The sequence below is a fragment of the Mus pahari genome, chromosome 5 (genome assembly GCF_900095145.1).
Source record: "Mus pahari chromosome 5, PAHARI_EIJ_v1.1, whole genome shotgun sequence".
Classification (NCBI taxonomy): Eukaryota; Metazoa; Chordata; class Mammalia; order Rodentia; family Muridae; genus Mus; species Mus pahari.
The window spans coordinates 145719369-145732795 of record NC_034594.1 but is presented as its reverse complement, the minus strand read 5'-3'; positions in this window follow the sequence as shown (position 1 = coordinate 145732795).

The window sequence follows — 13427 nt, the reverse complement described above, 5'->3', positions numbered from 1 at the left end:
ATAGAGTAGTGCATGTAGTTGATGATATTGCATCACCAGATACCTGAGAGGTCAGAGACTCCCAGAACTCAAAGGGAGAGACCTTAGATAAAATGCCTGCTAGTAGGGAGAAGGAGCTTATAAAGCCCATCTCAAGCAGGAAGATAAGACATCAAGTGAGGGATGGGGTTCCTATCCCACAGTCACATCTCTGATGCATAATTGTTCCTGTCTGAAAGAATTACAGAGATGGAAATGGAGAGTAGCCTGAATAAAAGAAGGTCCAGCTACAGACCCAAAGTGGGCTCCAGCTCAAGGGGAGGCCCTAAGGTCTGACACTATTACTGAGGCTATGGAGTGATCACAAAGAGGGATTTATCATTACTGCCCTCCGAAAGACCCAACAAGTAGCCAAAAGAGCCAGATGAAGATATTCGCACCCAACCAATGGACAGAAGCAGCTGACCCCTGTTGTTGAATTAGGGAAGGCTGAAAGAAGCTGGGGAGAATGGCAATCCTCTAGGAGGACCAGCAGTCTCAATTAATCTGGACCCCGAGATCTCTCAAACACTGGACCACCAACCAGACAGCATGATATGAGGTCCCAAACACACACACAGTAGAGGACTTCCAGATCTGTGTTCATTCAGATATGATGCACTTAACCCTCAAGAGACTGGACGCCCAAGGGATTTTAAAGGTCAGGTGGGGTGGGGGTGGGAGCATCCATATAGAGATGGGGTGGGGTGGGGAGGAGGTGTGGGATGTGGAGCTGTCGGAGGGTGGATTGGGGCGAGGAATGGAATATAGAGTGTAAAACATAAATTAAAAATAAAATTTACAAAAAAAGTTTTGATCTCATGTTAAGTGCCTTACTCCCAAAGTGGAGAAAAAGTACCAAGAGGCACAAGAAAATCCTTGAAGGTAATAAATATATCTTTACTTGGTGTTGGTGATGATTTCCGGAATAAATTTCTATGGTCCAACTTATCACATGCATATATCCAACATATCCAATTTACTAGGTAGATTTAGTAGGTAACTAAACAAGTTTTGGTTGTTTGTATGATATTATAATAAAACCATTTAAAGAAATCAAGACACAGATTCTTGGCTATTGGATAATTGGATCTAGGTCATGGGACAATTGCGATATTAAATATGAACAGTTCTTTATTTCTTTTGCAATACATTTTGAATTAGGACTTTTGGGATCAAATGAACACTTACCTAATGAAAGATAAGATGTCATCAAATATTGTTTTTTTCCATCCTACTAGCTCTAGTCAATAGCAAGTTTCCTGCAAAGATCCTAAGATGGATTCTCGACAAAACCTCACCCTAGATTTCATTGTCTCTGTCATTCTGGCATTGACCACCCACTGTCTTCATGAAAGATGGAAAGAGTGGCATATACGCTGCCCTATCTTCTCAGAGAGCCTGCAATAACTATCCTCTCACCTCATGAAACATACTTTATTTAAGGCAGTAGAGGAATTCTTGAATTTTAACCCCAAGGAAGAAAAAAAAAAAAACAAAAATGAGCCTGGCATTATCCTTTCAAGGAAGAGGTGAGCATCAGAAAGGGAAAATTCATTTAATCTCAGAAATACCCACTAGCCTATGTTCATTTCATTTCTTCATTCTATGCTGTTATTGGGAGAGAAAGGAGCTAGTCCATCTATACTTTTTGTCTTCCCTGAAGTGTTCTCAGCATGAAAGATGCTTCTGGGGCAGATCCAATCTTGTGCACTTTACCAAACTCTAGAGAGATGGAGATCTGAAGAGATGACTTGGTGCTTAAGAGCATTGAATGCTCTTCCAGAGGGCATGGGATCCATCCCCAGTGCCACTTGGCAGCTCACAACTGCATGTAACTCCAAGATCTGATATCCTCATACAGCCAAATATACAGGCAAAACACCAATGCACATAAACAAAATAAAAATAGTTTCCCTTTCATTTTTCATCCACTCCAAGGCAATTCTTCCTAAAGATCTCTTTTCTGTCTCTACTCCCTTTTCTTCCGACTTCCCACCAACATGCAACATCTTTCTCACCAATACTCAACATCTGATGTCTGTTTAATTTCTGTATTGTTGCTATTGTCTCTAAACCCATTTTCCTTATTTGGTTGATTGAAGCTCATATCTTCTGACCAAATGCTGCAATCATGCTTTTCCAAAAGATCTGCCCATTAAATACTCCTGCATACATCCTAAGATTGTTCTTTAAACCTTTAAGCATAATATTCAAATGCACTTGAAAATTAATTACAGTAATATAGCAGAGAGCTGCCATGGACATTAACCAGGTTAATGTAGGTGAAAAATCTGATCTGGTACTTTACATACAGGAAGCCCTTAAAAATAGGAATTTTATTAGTGGATATTCCTTTTTTACTTTGTAAAAATGAGCCAGAATATATTATGGTAAGGATGGACTGGGGGAATTCAGTTAAAAGTTGAAAGATTTATAAACAATCATTTAAATTTGTAAATTTGACTTAAAATTTTTATCATTTCTTTTCTATTGGCCCATAGGATTTTTTTTTTTTGGCAGTTAAAAATTACATTTTTCTCTGCCCAGGAGAGAGCTCATTGATAAATAAACTAACCATGAAAATCTGGCTAGCTGAATTAGATCTCTGACCTCATGTAATGGTAAAAAAAGAGAAATAACACCACAAAATTATCATCTGACCTGGACACATATGCTATGGCACATATACCTGCACACATACTCACATACACCTTGCACACACAAACACACAAAAATGATAATAAAACTCTCTCTGAAGGTTCAACAATCAGATGTATACACACATGCTATCCTCACTAATGTGTAGAGTGTGTGAAAAAATTTAGTTTTGTTTTAATCTGCTTTCATGGTGGTACCAATCACTTTACTTCTCCGTTGGGTCAGAACAACCTTCTAGTTAAAGATATGTGGAGACATTCTTCAGTGACACTCAAATCCATTGTTAAGTTAATAGTTTACAGACCATTAGTGATATATCAGTCACTCCGTGTATACATAAGTATATATAAATTTCACACTAAAATTCATGTATGTTACTACTAACACTAATCCCACTTTATTTACTAATAAACCTCCTTCATGCCTATAACCCGGTGGATTCCTGTTTCCATTTTACACCATTTCATCATTCAGTTGTCAATTATTAACATCTTCAAAAACTTAATCCCAGCACAAATATGTGGTAGATTCCAGAAGACACAATGGTCAGTAGAGATCATAGAATGGGGTGGTACATTAAAAGCACCAACAAGTGGAAGTGGGTGTATTAGGGAGCAGGGGGAGGGGAGGGGATAGGGGATTTTTGGAGAGGAAAGTAGGAAAGGGGATAACATTTGAAATATAAATAAAGAAAATATCTAATAAAAAAATCACCAACAAAAGTAAGACTATATAATTAGTGTCTTGGAAAGTCAGATGAGGAGGAAAATGAAAGAGAGAAAAAGCAAAAACATAGACATGGAGAGAAACATTCAAACTCAGAAGATGTCTGCAAGCTTGAATTTTGTGTTGCCTTTCCTTCTTCAAATAAGCAACAGAGTGCAAACCCAAGGCTCACCCACGTCCAATATCAGGCAAAGAAAATATCTCCAGTTTTTTCTAAAGAAAAATGTTACCCTGTTGCCTCATGAATATTTTAATTTTTTGTTTATTTTTGAGGTTATAATTTAATGTACCATGTCTCTGCTCCCTGCCCTTCCCTCCTCTGAACTCTCTCACATACCTCTCATCACTGCCCTTCCCATTCATGGCCTCTTTTTTTCACTACTGAAATTTTAATGTCTCCTATGAATTTTGGTTGCTGAGACTAAAACAAATGTTATTTTATCCCTCAAAATAAGTTCTATATCAGTTCACTTTGTTCAATAGTCACAAATAAAAGTTTGTCTTAGTAGTAGGGAGAGAAATGACCACGGTGGTCTTCACAAGCTTGGAGATTGCATTCTTGAGTAGTCTTTGAAATATAACCCAATTAAAGACCCTTGAAGAGTTTTTCTCGTCTCTTTTCTGTTTTATTTAATGATTCATCTATAGTCCCAAATTCCCAGAAATCACATTCTCCCCTACAAGAGACTGGGCTCCCCTTCTCTAACAGACTTCAGCTGTCTGGAACATACGCCCCAGTGAATCTCCCCGCCCGAAATACAAAGGGAAGTCAGACTCACCAGGTATTCTCTTCCTTTGGGCTTTTAGAAGGCTGTGAGGATATGAATCACATCCACCACTCTGGAAATGTGAGCGCCTGAAATAATAGGCTGCTGATTTTACTGAATTGTAAAATGTTTCATAGGGTTTTGTTAATGCCCTTCATAGTATCATTTTAAATCCATGCATTTCTTAACTACAGGATGAGAAGAGTCTGTGAGTTTTCTTATAATAGAGTTACTAATGTCTTAGATGGCCTAATCACTGCCTCTCCTTTGCTGATAACTCTCTGTGCATCTCCCCCAGAATGTTGAACCTAAAGGCATCCATTTAAGTAAGGATACAATGCTCGGTGCAGCCTTCCTGTGTCTGAGATCAAAGAGAAGGACAATCAGTTCTTCAAGACTTTCAGTCCAACCTGGTGGAATAAATAAGCAGTGGGCTAGTTAGAAGTAACAATGGATGGGATTCTTAGTAAAATACTAAACCGCTGTCCCAATTGCTGTGCATCTTCTCTCCAAAACAGCATGTTTTCCCCCAGTGGACAATGACAGAATTAAAATACAAACTACAGGGTGGTTACTATCTTGAGACCTTGTTACTGAGACTGCTTATTACCTACTTAGGAGAACACATGGGAAAATAGAGCTGGCTGATCTATTAGGAACAGTCCCTGGAGTGAGTGAAATGGCTAATTTTCCATTAGGGAGAGGCCATGGTCCTTTTGAGGGATATGTCAAGTGTCCATTTTTTTTTCCAGCAGTAACAGAAGGCCTGATGCATCCTGAGAAGCAAGCACAAACAGTTATTTAGTAGGACTTGAATAAGGATCCCTATTGCCAGGGACACATAGGGGTGATATCTGTTGTTATGACACTAAAATCAAGTTTAAAATCTTTTGGTGGACTCACAAATCCTGTTTAGAATGATTTTTTTTTATATTTTATTTCTGTTTAATTACTTTTTACAGTAAAGTTTCCCTCCCTTTCTATTAGCCCCCACTCTCAACAACCCTCATCCACTCCTCAGTTTCTCTTCAGGAAAAAACAAGCATGCCTCCAATGGATATGAATGAGGCGTGACATATCAACTTACAATAAGACTATGCATCTCTCCTCCTATGAAGGTTAGATGAGGCAAACCAGTAGGAGGAAAGGGTCGAAAAGAAGGCAGCAGAGTCAGAGACAGCCACTGCTGTCACTACTAGGAGTCACACAAGAACACTAGGCTATACAACTGTAACATATATGCTAAGGGCTTAGGTTAGTCCCATCAAGTCTTCCTGGTTGTCAGTTATCTGTGAGCCTCTATGAATCCAAGTTAGTAGATTCTGTGGGTGGGTTTTCTTGTTGTGTCTTTATTCTCCCTGGCTTCTACAATCCTTCCTCCCCCTTTTCCACCTCTTCCTCCCCCTCAGGTTCCCTGAGCTCTAACATTTGACTATGGGTCTCTGCATCTGTTTCCGTAAGTTGCTTGATGAAGCCTCTCTGATGACAATTGGGCTAGACAGCATTAGAGTAGAGTATAGCAGAATATCAATAGGAATCATTTCATTGACTTGGATTTTTCATTGTTTGCTAGTCATGTTTGTTTCTATTCTATGTCCTTGGGCAATCCATCTTCTGGCTCCTGGCCTTCCATGCCTCTAGGCAGTGTCAGGTGTGGGCTCCCTCTTGTGGCATAGGTCTCAAGCTGGACCAGTCATTGTTTGGCCACTCCCACAATTTCTGCGTTATACCCTAGCACCAGGGCAAATTATAGGCCAAAAGTTTTCTTGCTGGGTTGGTATCTTAATCCCTTTACTGGAAGTCTTTCCTGGTTACAGGAAATATGTCTAATGAATCTAATCAGGCACCATAGATACAGAGACAAAATTTAGAGCTAAGATGAAAGGATGGACTATCCAGAGACTACCCCATCCAGGGATCCATCCCATCATCAGCCACCAAACCCAGATACTAATGCACATGCCAGCAAGATACTGCTGAAGGGACCCTGATATAGTAGCCTCTTGTGAGGCTATGACAGTGCCTGGCAAACACAGAAGTTGATGCTCACAGTCAGCTATTGGATGGAACACAGGGCCCCCAATGGAGGAGCTAGAGAAAGTACCCAAGGAGCTGAAGGGGGCTGCAACCCTATAGGTGCAACAACAATATTAACTAACCAGTACCCCCTGAGCTCGTGTCTCTAGCTGCATATGTAGCAGAAGATGGCCTAATCGGCCATCATTGGGAAGAGAGGCCCCTGGGTTTTGCAAACTTTATATGACCCAGCACAGAGGAAGGCCAGGGCCAAGAAGTGGGAGTGGGTGGGTAGGGGAGCAGGGTGGGGGGTGGGTATAGGGAACTTCCGGAATAGCATTTGAAATGTAAATAACGAAAATAATAATAATAAAAAAGAGTCATAGATAAGTTTACCCTCATAGATTCCTGGGAGTTACCATTGCGCTGAGTAGAGACTATTGATGTGTGGGATTCCATGTATGATTTAATCTTGATTATGTTTTTTGTTTTTAATTTTTTACAAATATTGTTGCCTTGGATTTGGGGCATAGATGCTCAAAATAGAGACATCATTTCAGTATTTTTTTTTTTATGAAGTGTGCTTCCCCATTGCTTTTGATTAATTTTGGTTGAAAGTCTACTTTTTTAGATTTTAGAATGGCTATATCTGTTCATTTCTTGTGTCTATTTGATTCAGCAATCATTTTCCAGGCCTGTACTCTGAGTTAATGTCTATCTTTGATGTTGAGGTGTGTTTCTTCTATACAGCAGATAATAAATTCTTTGTTTGCTTCCATCATGCTAGTCTCTGTCTCTTTGTTAGGCAATTGAATCCACTAATGTTAAGAATATTAATGATTAAAGATTGTTAATTGCTACTGTTTTGATGTTGATGGTGAGAGTGTGTGGGGGGGGTGTTTCCTTTTTTCTGGATTTGCTGGTGTGAAATTATTTATTTTGTGTTTTCTTGAGTGTGATTAACCTCATTGACTTGGAGTTTTCCTTCTAGTGTCTTTTATAGGACTGGATTTGTGGGTAGATATTGTTTACATTTGATTTTGTTAAATATTATCTTGTTTCTCTATCTGTGGTGATTAAAATTTTGCTGGCTATAGTAGCTTGGGATAATATCTGGTGTCTCTTAGAGTCTGTGAGCATTTATCCAGGTCCTTCTCACTTTTAGAGTCTCTGTTGAGATGTTGGGTATGATTCTAATAGGTCTGCCTTTATGCTACCTGCCCTTTCCCCTTGCAGCTTTTAACATTTTGCCTTTGTTCTGTAGAATTGCTGCTTTTCTTATGTTGTAGGGGGACTTTTTCTGGTCCAATCTATTTGGTGTTTTGTAAGTTTTTTGTATGTTTATAGGAATCTCTTTCTTCAGATTAGGGAAATTTTCTTCCTTGATTTTGTTGAATTTTTTTCTGAGACTTTGAGCTAGGAATCTTCTTCTTCTAATACTATTATTCTTAAGTTTGGTCTTTTCATGTTGTCCAGGATTTCCTGAATGTTTTGGTTTAGAAAAATTTTCAATTCAATATTTTCATTGAATGACATATCAATTTCTTCTATTGTATATTCTTTGTCTGAGATTCTTTCTTCAATCTCTTGTATTCCATTGATGATGCTTGTATCTGTGGTTCCTGTTCTCTTTCCTACGTTTTCCATCTCCAGGGTTGCCTCCATCTGTTATTTATTTTTTTGTTTCTATTTCTCCTTTCAAGTCTTGTACAGTTTTATTCATTTAATTCAACAGTTTGATTGTAGTTTCCTGTATTTCTTTAAGGGATTTATCCATTTCCTCCATCATCTTCAAAAGATTGGACCTGAAGTCATTTTCTTGTGCTTCAGCTATGTTAGAATAGCCAGGGCTTGATGTAGTAGGATAGCTTGACTCTGGTGTTGTCATATTGCCCTGGATGTTGTTGATTGTGTGGAGTGCTATTGGATGCTATTGCATGGCCTTTAAGGCATATTAGCAGGCTGTACAAGGTGTCTTATCTGGGATGCTTAATGCCAGAGTGGCCTCCATTAAAGCAGAAGTCTTCTGCTGGAGTTATGGGCCAGAATATGGAGCCCAGGGTAGGGGGCAAAACTTTTATATTTTTAAACTGATACATTTCACTTCTGCCTTGATTATCTCATACCTTATACCAATTTTGAAGCCTTTGGCTCAATTGGCCTTGGGTATCAGATCATTCACCATCTACTATTTGTGGCTACATTTGACTTTTCATGGCCTGACTATAATTTAGTATTTTTATATCTTTAGAATTTTAAACAATTTTTGAATATATTTACCTCTTTACTTATTTTTTATATGGACCTTGTATGTCTAACTTAATTGTGATAGAAATTAAATGAAAACTTGTCTACTTCCTCACCTTTTGTTACCTTATTTCCCTCAGAACTAGTTATTCTAAGAACCATTGCTAAGATTTATCATATGTTAGAAATAAAACTATTACATGATTTTTTTTCTTCATTGTGTGATTAATTAAAGTCATTGAAGCAACTCTGGACTTTGCTTTATATTTTAAAAATTCAATATTCTTTAAATTTACTTACTCTTTTTTGGTTTGTAAATAGAAGTTACTGTATAATATATTACTTATATCTTCTTAGTTGCTTGTAAGCATTATCTTTGTTGAGTAAGCCTGGAAGAAAAGGATTTTCCCTGTGACTGCTCAGTTGAGTAGTCAGTTGATGGTTTGGGAAGATTGCACACCAACACCTGGAATCCTCCAGCATTCATCTTTAAAATTCATCTATGTACAAATAGTTGCAAGAATTCAATGTTCTAGCTCATTCTTCAGTTTCTATGGTTTGTTTTTGTTTTATAAAATAATATTTTTGTATTTTGAAAGTTCCGTACATTTATGCATATACATAGATCATATAGTTTCCCTTTGCCTTCATCTTTACTCAGGCTCTTGCAACTCTCCATTGTACATTAATTGCTTTTACACAATTAGAGATTCATGGTGTACTCAACTGTGCCCATCTTATTTCAAGATCTCCCAGGTAAACTTGTGTGGTTTATTAGGGGTTTTTGCAGAGTACTGATGTTGATGGTCCCCTTCATCCACTCCCAAATAAGTGGAACACATTGCGCCGGTGTATCTACAGAAATTATTCAGTCTTCACTGAAAATAAAGATGGATTCCTCTGACACCAAAGAACTATTTGGCAGAGAAAGTTCAAAGCAGCAAGAACAAAAGAGTCTATCCCTGAACTATGTGGGCAAAAAGATTGGTGGCTGACCATTTGGTATTGTATAACTCTATTCTGGAGAACACCATTTATCCCACCCTAAGTACTCATTGGTTGTCTGTGGGTTTTTGTTTAGGATTGAGGTCTCTTGAGATTTGCCCCTTATGCATTAGCATGCCTGTTATTTTCACCCTTGTCTTTTGAGGCAACAACTTTGTTCAGACTTCAAGGTATAGGTTCACAGGTATAGTTTCTAGGCAAACTAATTCCATTTCAAAATTTCTGTTCCTCTGGCTCCTACACTCTTTCCAGACATCTTCCATGATGTTTCCTGAAACTTAGATGCATTAGTTGTGCGAATCAAATGGGGCTGGATCAGGTAAGATAGGCTTGGAAAACAAAAGAATATTTGTTTTCTGCATTTGATCTGTTGTAGTCTTCTGTAATGTTCCCATATGCTACAAAGAGCAGTTTCTTTGTTGAGGCATGAAAGCTACATTTATTTGGGAGTATAAGGATAAATATTTAGAAACCATCTATATGTAACTACCATATGCCCTAATCAGATCAGACTGTATCTATATATTTAGGAACATCATGTTAAAGTGTATTAGTATGTATGTGATGTGTGTGTATGCATGTATGAAACAAACAAAAAAGGAAAAATAAAAGCCATGAATCTGAGAAAGCGGAATGGGGGTAACCCTGACATGGCTGGATAGAAGAAAGTTAAAAAATACATAATTGGATTTTAATTTATAAACATTTAAATAACAGATGGCAGGAATTCCCATAGATATTATGTTTACAGAATCCTAATATTCCAAATTCAAACTCTAGATAATTTCAGGTAGTTATTTGCCTTTAGTGAATTTATACTCCTATTTCTGGACTAGCTGTTTACTATAATGTAATTTCATTTTGTACTTTTGTTTGATCTTCTCTTCTCTATAGAAGTTTTATCAATTTTATCATTTGTAACTCTTTCTGAATCTTTAACTGGCTCTAAGCCATAGAACCATCAACCCGGTAGATTTTAAAATATATACTTACTTTCAGAATATTTCTGATCAATGCTTCTGAACTGACACTTATCCATACATAACAAGCAGAGTTCTGCTTGAAGAATCTTAAATGTCACATTAAGAAATGGAGTCTTGGCTTTAATGTTTCTACAATAAACACTTTACAGTGAGTTCAGCTATCCCTAATCATATTCTGGTTTATTTTCTCATTTCTAAATGTGTCAAATGAGATAGTGTGTGGCAATGTGTTATGTATCTACCACTTTAACCAATTTCCTGAGTGAGCCCTGACACTATCAGTTATGAGCGAGTTGCAGAACAGAAGGTTCTGAAATTAGTCAAGGGTTGTAATTCTATAACCAATGTCTTGTAGTAAGAGCACTGTATTCCATACTTACATGTGTTTTAAGAGTATGTTTCAAGGAGACACAGCCATATCTTTATTCCTTATTTCTTATCTGAGAATTTAAAGAGACTATTATTATTCTCCATATAATGAGTTAGTATTTTATTAAACAGACCCAAGAGGCTCACACTGCGACTCCTTCAGATTTCTATGAAAAACTGCACTTTCTATAAATAATCACTTTCTGGGAATTGGTTTATGGGTCACTGATGGGTAAAACAGGTCTCTTGATCATGTGTGTTAAGATTTCTATGATGAATTAGCTTTTGGGGGTCTCAAAAATTCAGTGTTAATACTTTATCTTCCACCACAGCTCTGGCTACAAAGGATTCTCAAGGGACAACAGCTGACAAGGGACAACAGCTGACAATCACCCTCCATTGTCTTTCCAAGGCTTGAGCTGCCAGCCTTGGCTTCACTTTCTTCTATTTTAATTGTGAATTTATATATGATTGCACCACCACTCTGTAGAAGCTTTTCTAGCTCAGAATATGCCTGAAGTTGTACGAATCTTTGTGTATCTTCAGTATCATTGCCTCCAACATGACCTCTTCCTCACAGTCTCCCTCACAATGAGCAGTGTTTCACATTGTGAAATGAGTTACATGAATTCATCCAGTAGTCCACTCATCCTTTCTTCCTCTCCCTTAGCTTCATCTAGTTGACTGACATATGTCTTCAATATTCCAGCTTAAATTTTGTGACTCAGAGAAACACTGAAAGACATAGTGTGGTAAACTAGCATAACCTGCCCCCTACATTTTTCCTTCTAGCATTTCTTTTTCTTCTAGTGATACAATTGTGATATTCCTACTTTGAAATTTGCCTGCCTGGGCAGGCAGTGTACACTTTAAACAATACCATCCCCTAGTCAAGAGGACAGTAGGAGGTAAGTCCCAGCCACAGTCCACTTCATAAGCCATGTGACTTAGAGAGAGCTCTCTCTGGATAAAATAGTGAACATCCTTTACTAATGGCAAAAATGCATTGTCTTGTAACCAAATGTTTGTAAAAAAAGGCTGTACCTTCCCAGAAAATGCTTATTTTTTCAAACATGTGCACACATACTAATTTGGCTTAACCACAGCTTGTCGTGTTCTCCTGCTTGATAACTCTACAGAAGCAAACACTGTTACTGGTTTCATTGTGTTATGATTGTCCAGCCAACATACTGCTTTGCATCACATGAGTGGATGCTTAATAATATTTGTTTATTCAATAAAAGAGGAAAACATTCTCAGACATAGAATAACAGATAGTTATTTTTCTGGTGTGTTTATTCTGTGTTTTCTGAATCACTAACCAAAGGCAAGGAGTTTCACTCTACTAATTGCCCAAATTCCTAATGAGGCCCCTGAGATAGGGTGTTACACTAGTTCTTTGGTGCCCTCTGTGCCCAGGAATGATTCTTAAGGGAATTCTACAGAGTACTAGAGTTAATAGACAGGTTTTTCTTTCTGGGTAAACCTAAGACAGCATTCTTAGATGTAGGGTTTTCTGAGTTTTCGGCTCTGCAGAGAGACTTTCTGAGGGTAGGAGAGTCAAAGCATTAGCCTGTAATTTATCGGTACGTTATGAAATCCCTTCTGACATTCTGGAGATGCTTACCATCTTGCCTTAGGATTTCTAACTTCTTCTATTCTTGCTTCCTGGAATGTCCCATCCCAGGTCTTTCCTTTTCCAATTGCAGGTACACTGGCTCCTAAGGAATTTTCTATAATTTCATTTTCCAAGTTTTCAAGAAGTAAGTGTATTTGAAAGAAAAATATTAAAATAAAAAGCAGAAGAGGATTGATTTTTTTTAAGCTTTCTGCTTTTCATCTACCAAGTCCTCTCTCTTTCTGGTGGTTTTCTTGATGTTGGAGTTTCAGACTTTCTCAGTAAGTTTCACAATGGCTGCTTGACACCTAAAGTGAAATATGGTATTCTTGCAGGTTTTGTTTTAAATAATGGAAGAAACTGCTAAAAGTCAAGGAAAAGACTGTAAATAAGACCACCTTTGTAAAGCCAGTGTTGTAGTCTGCTACTAAGGGCTCTCCCTGTCTTTTGAGGCATTGATGCTGATAGTTAGGCACTTTTCCTACAGCCAATGTCTCATTCTCTTTTAACTCAAGCACCTTGCTTGCATAGTCATCCTGTAGGATTTTGCTTCAGAGGAAATACTTGAGGTGTCTATTCAGATATGCCTGTGCTTCAGACCTGGCCTGTCAATTAGTAGATATGTGAGCCTGGCAAGTGGTTTATTCCACTGGCCTTCAACTTTTTCATCAACAGAATAAGACTGACTTAGGTATTTTCAGAGTAATTTTGAAGATGCAATTCAAATAGCCTGTCTACACAAGGTATTTTAAACAAATACTAGTTTCTGTAGTTTGTTTCTATTTCTGCCAGTTCAAGTTGAAGGGCCAAATTTGTACTTTCAATGATTTTTTTTTTTGCCATCCATATGCTACCTTGATTTCATTTTTTTAATGATTACTTCTGTGTCAGGGGAATTATTTTGTATCCTTCAGGAACATAATCTAGGCAGCTAGCTGCTCCTTCCAGAAAAAAAGCCTCTCTCTCTCTCTCTCTCTCTCTCTCTCTCTCTCTCTCTCTCTCTCTCTCTCTCTCTCT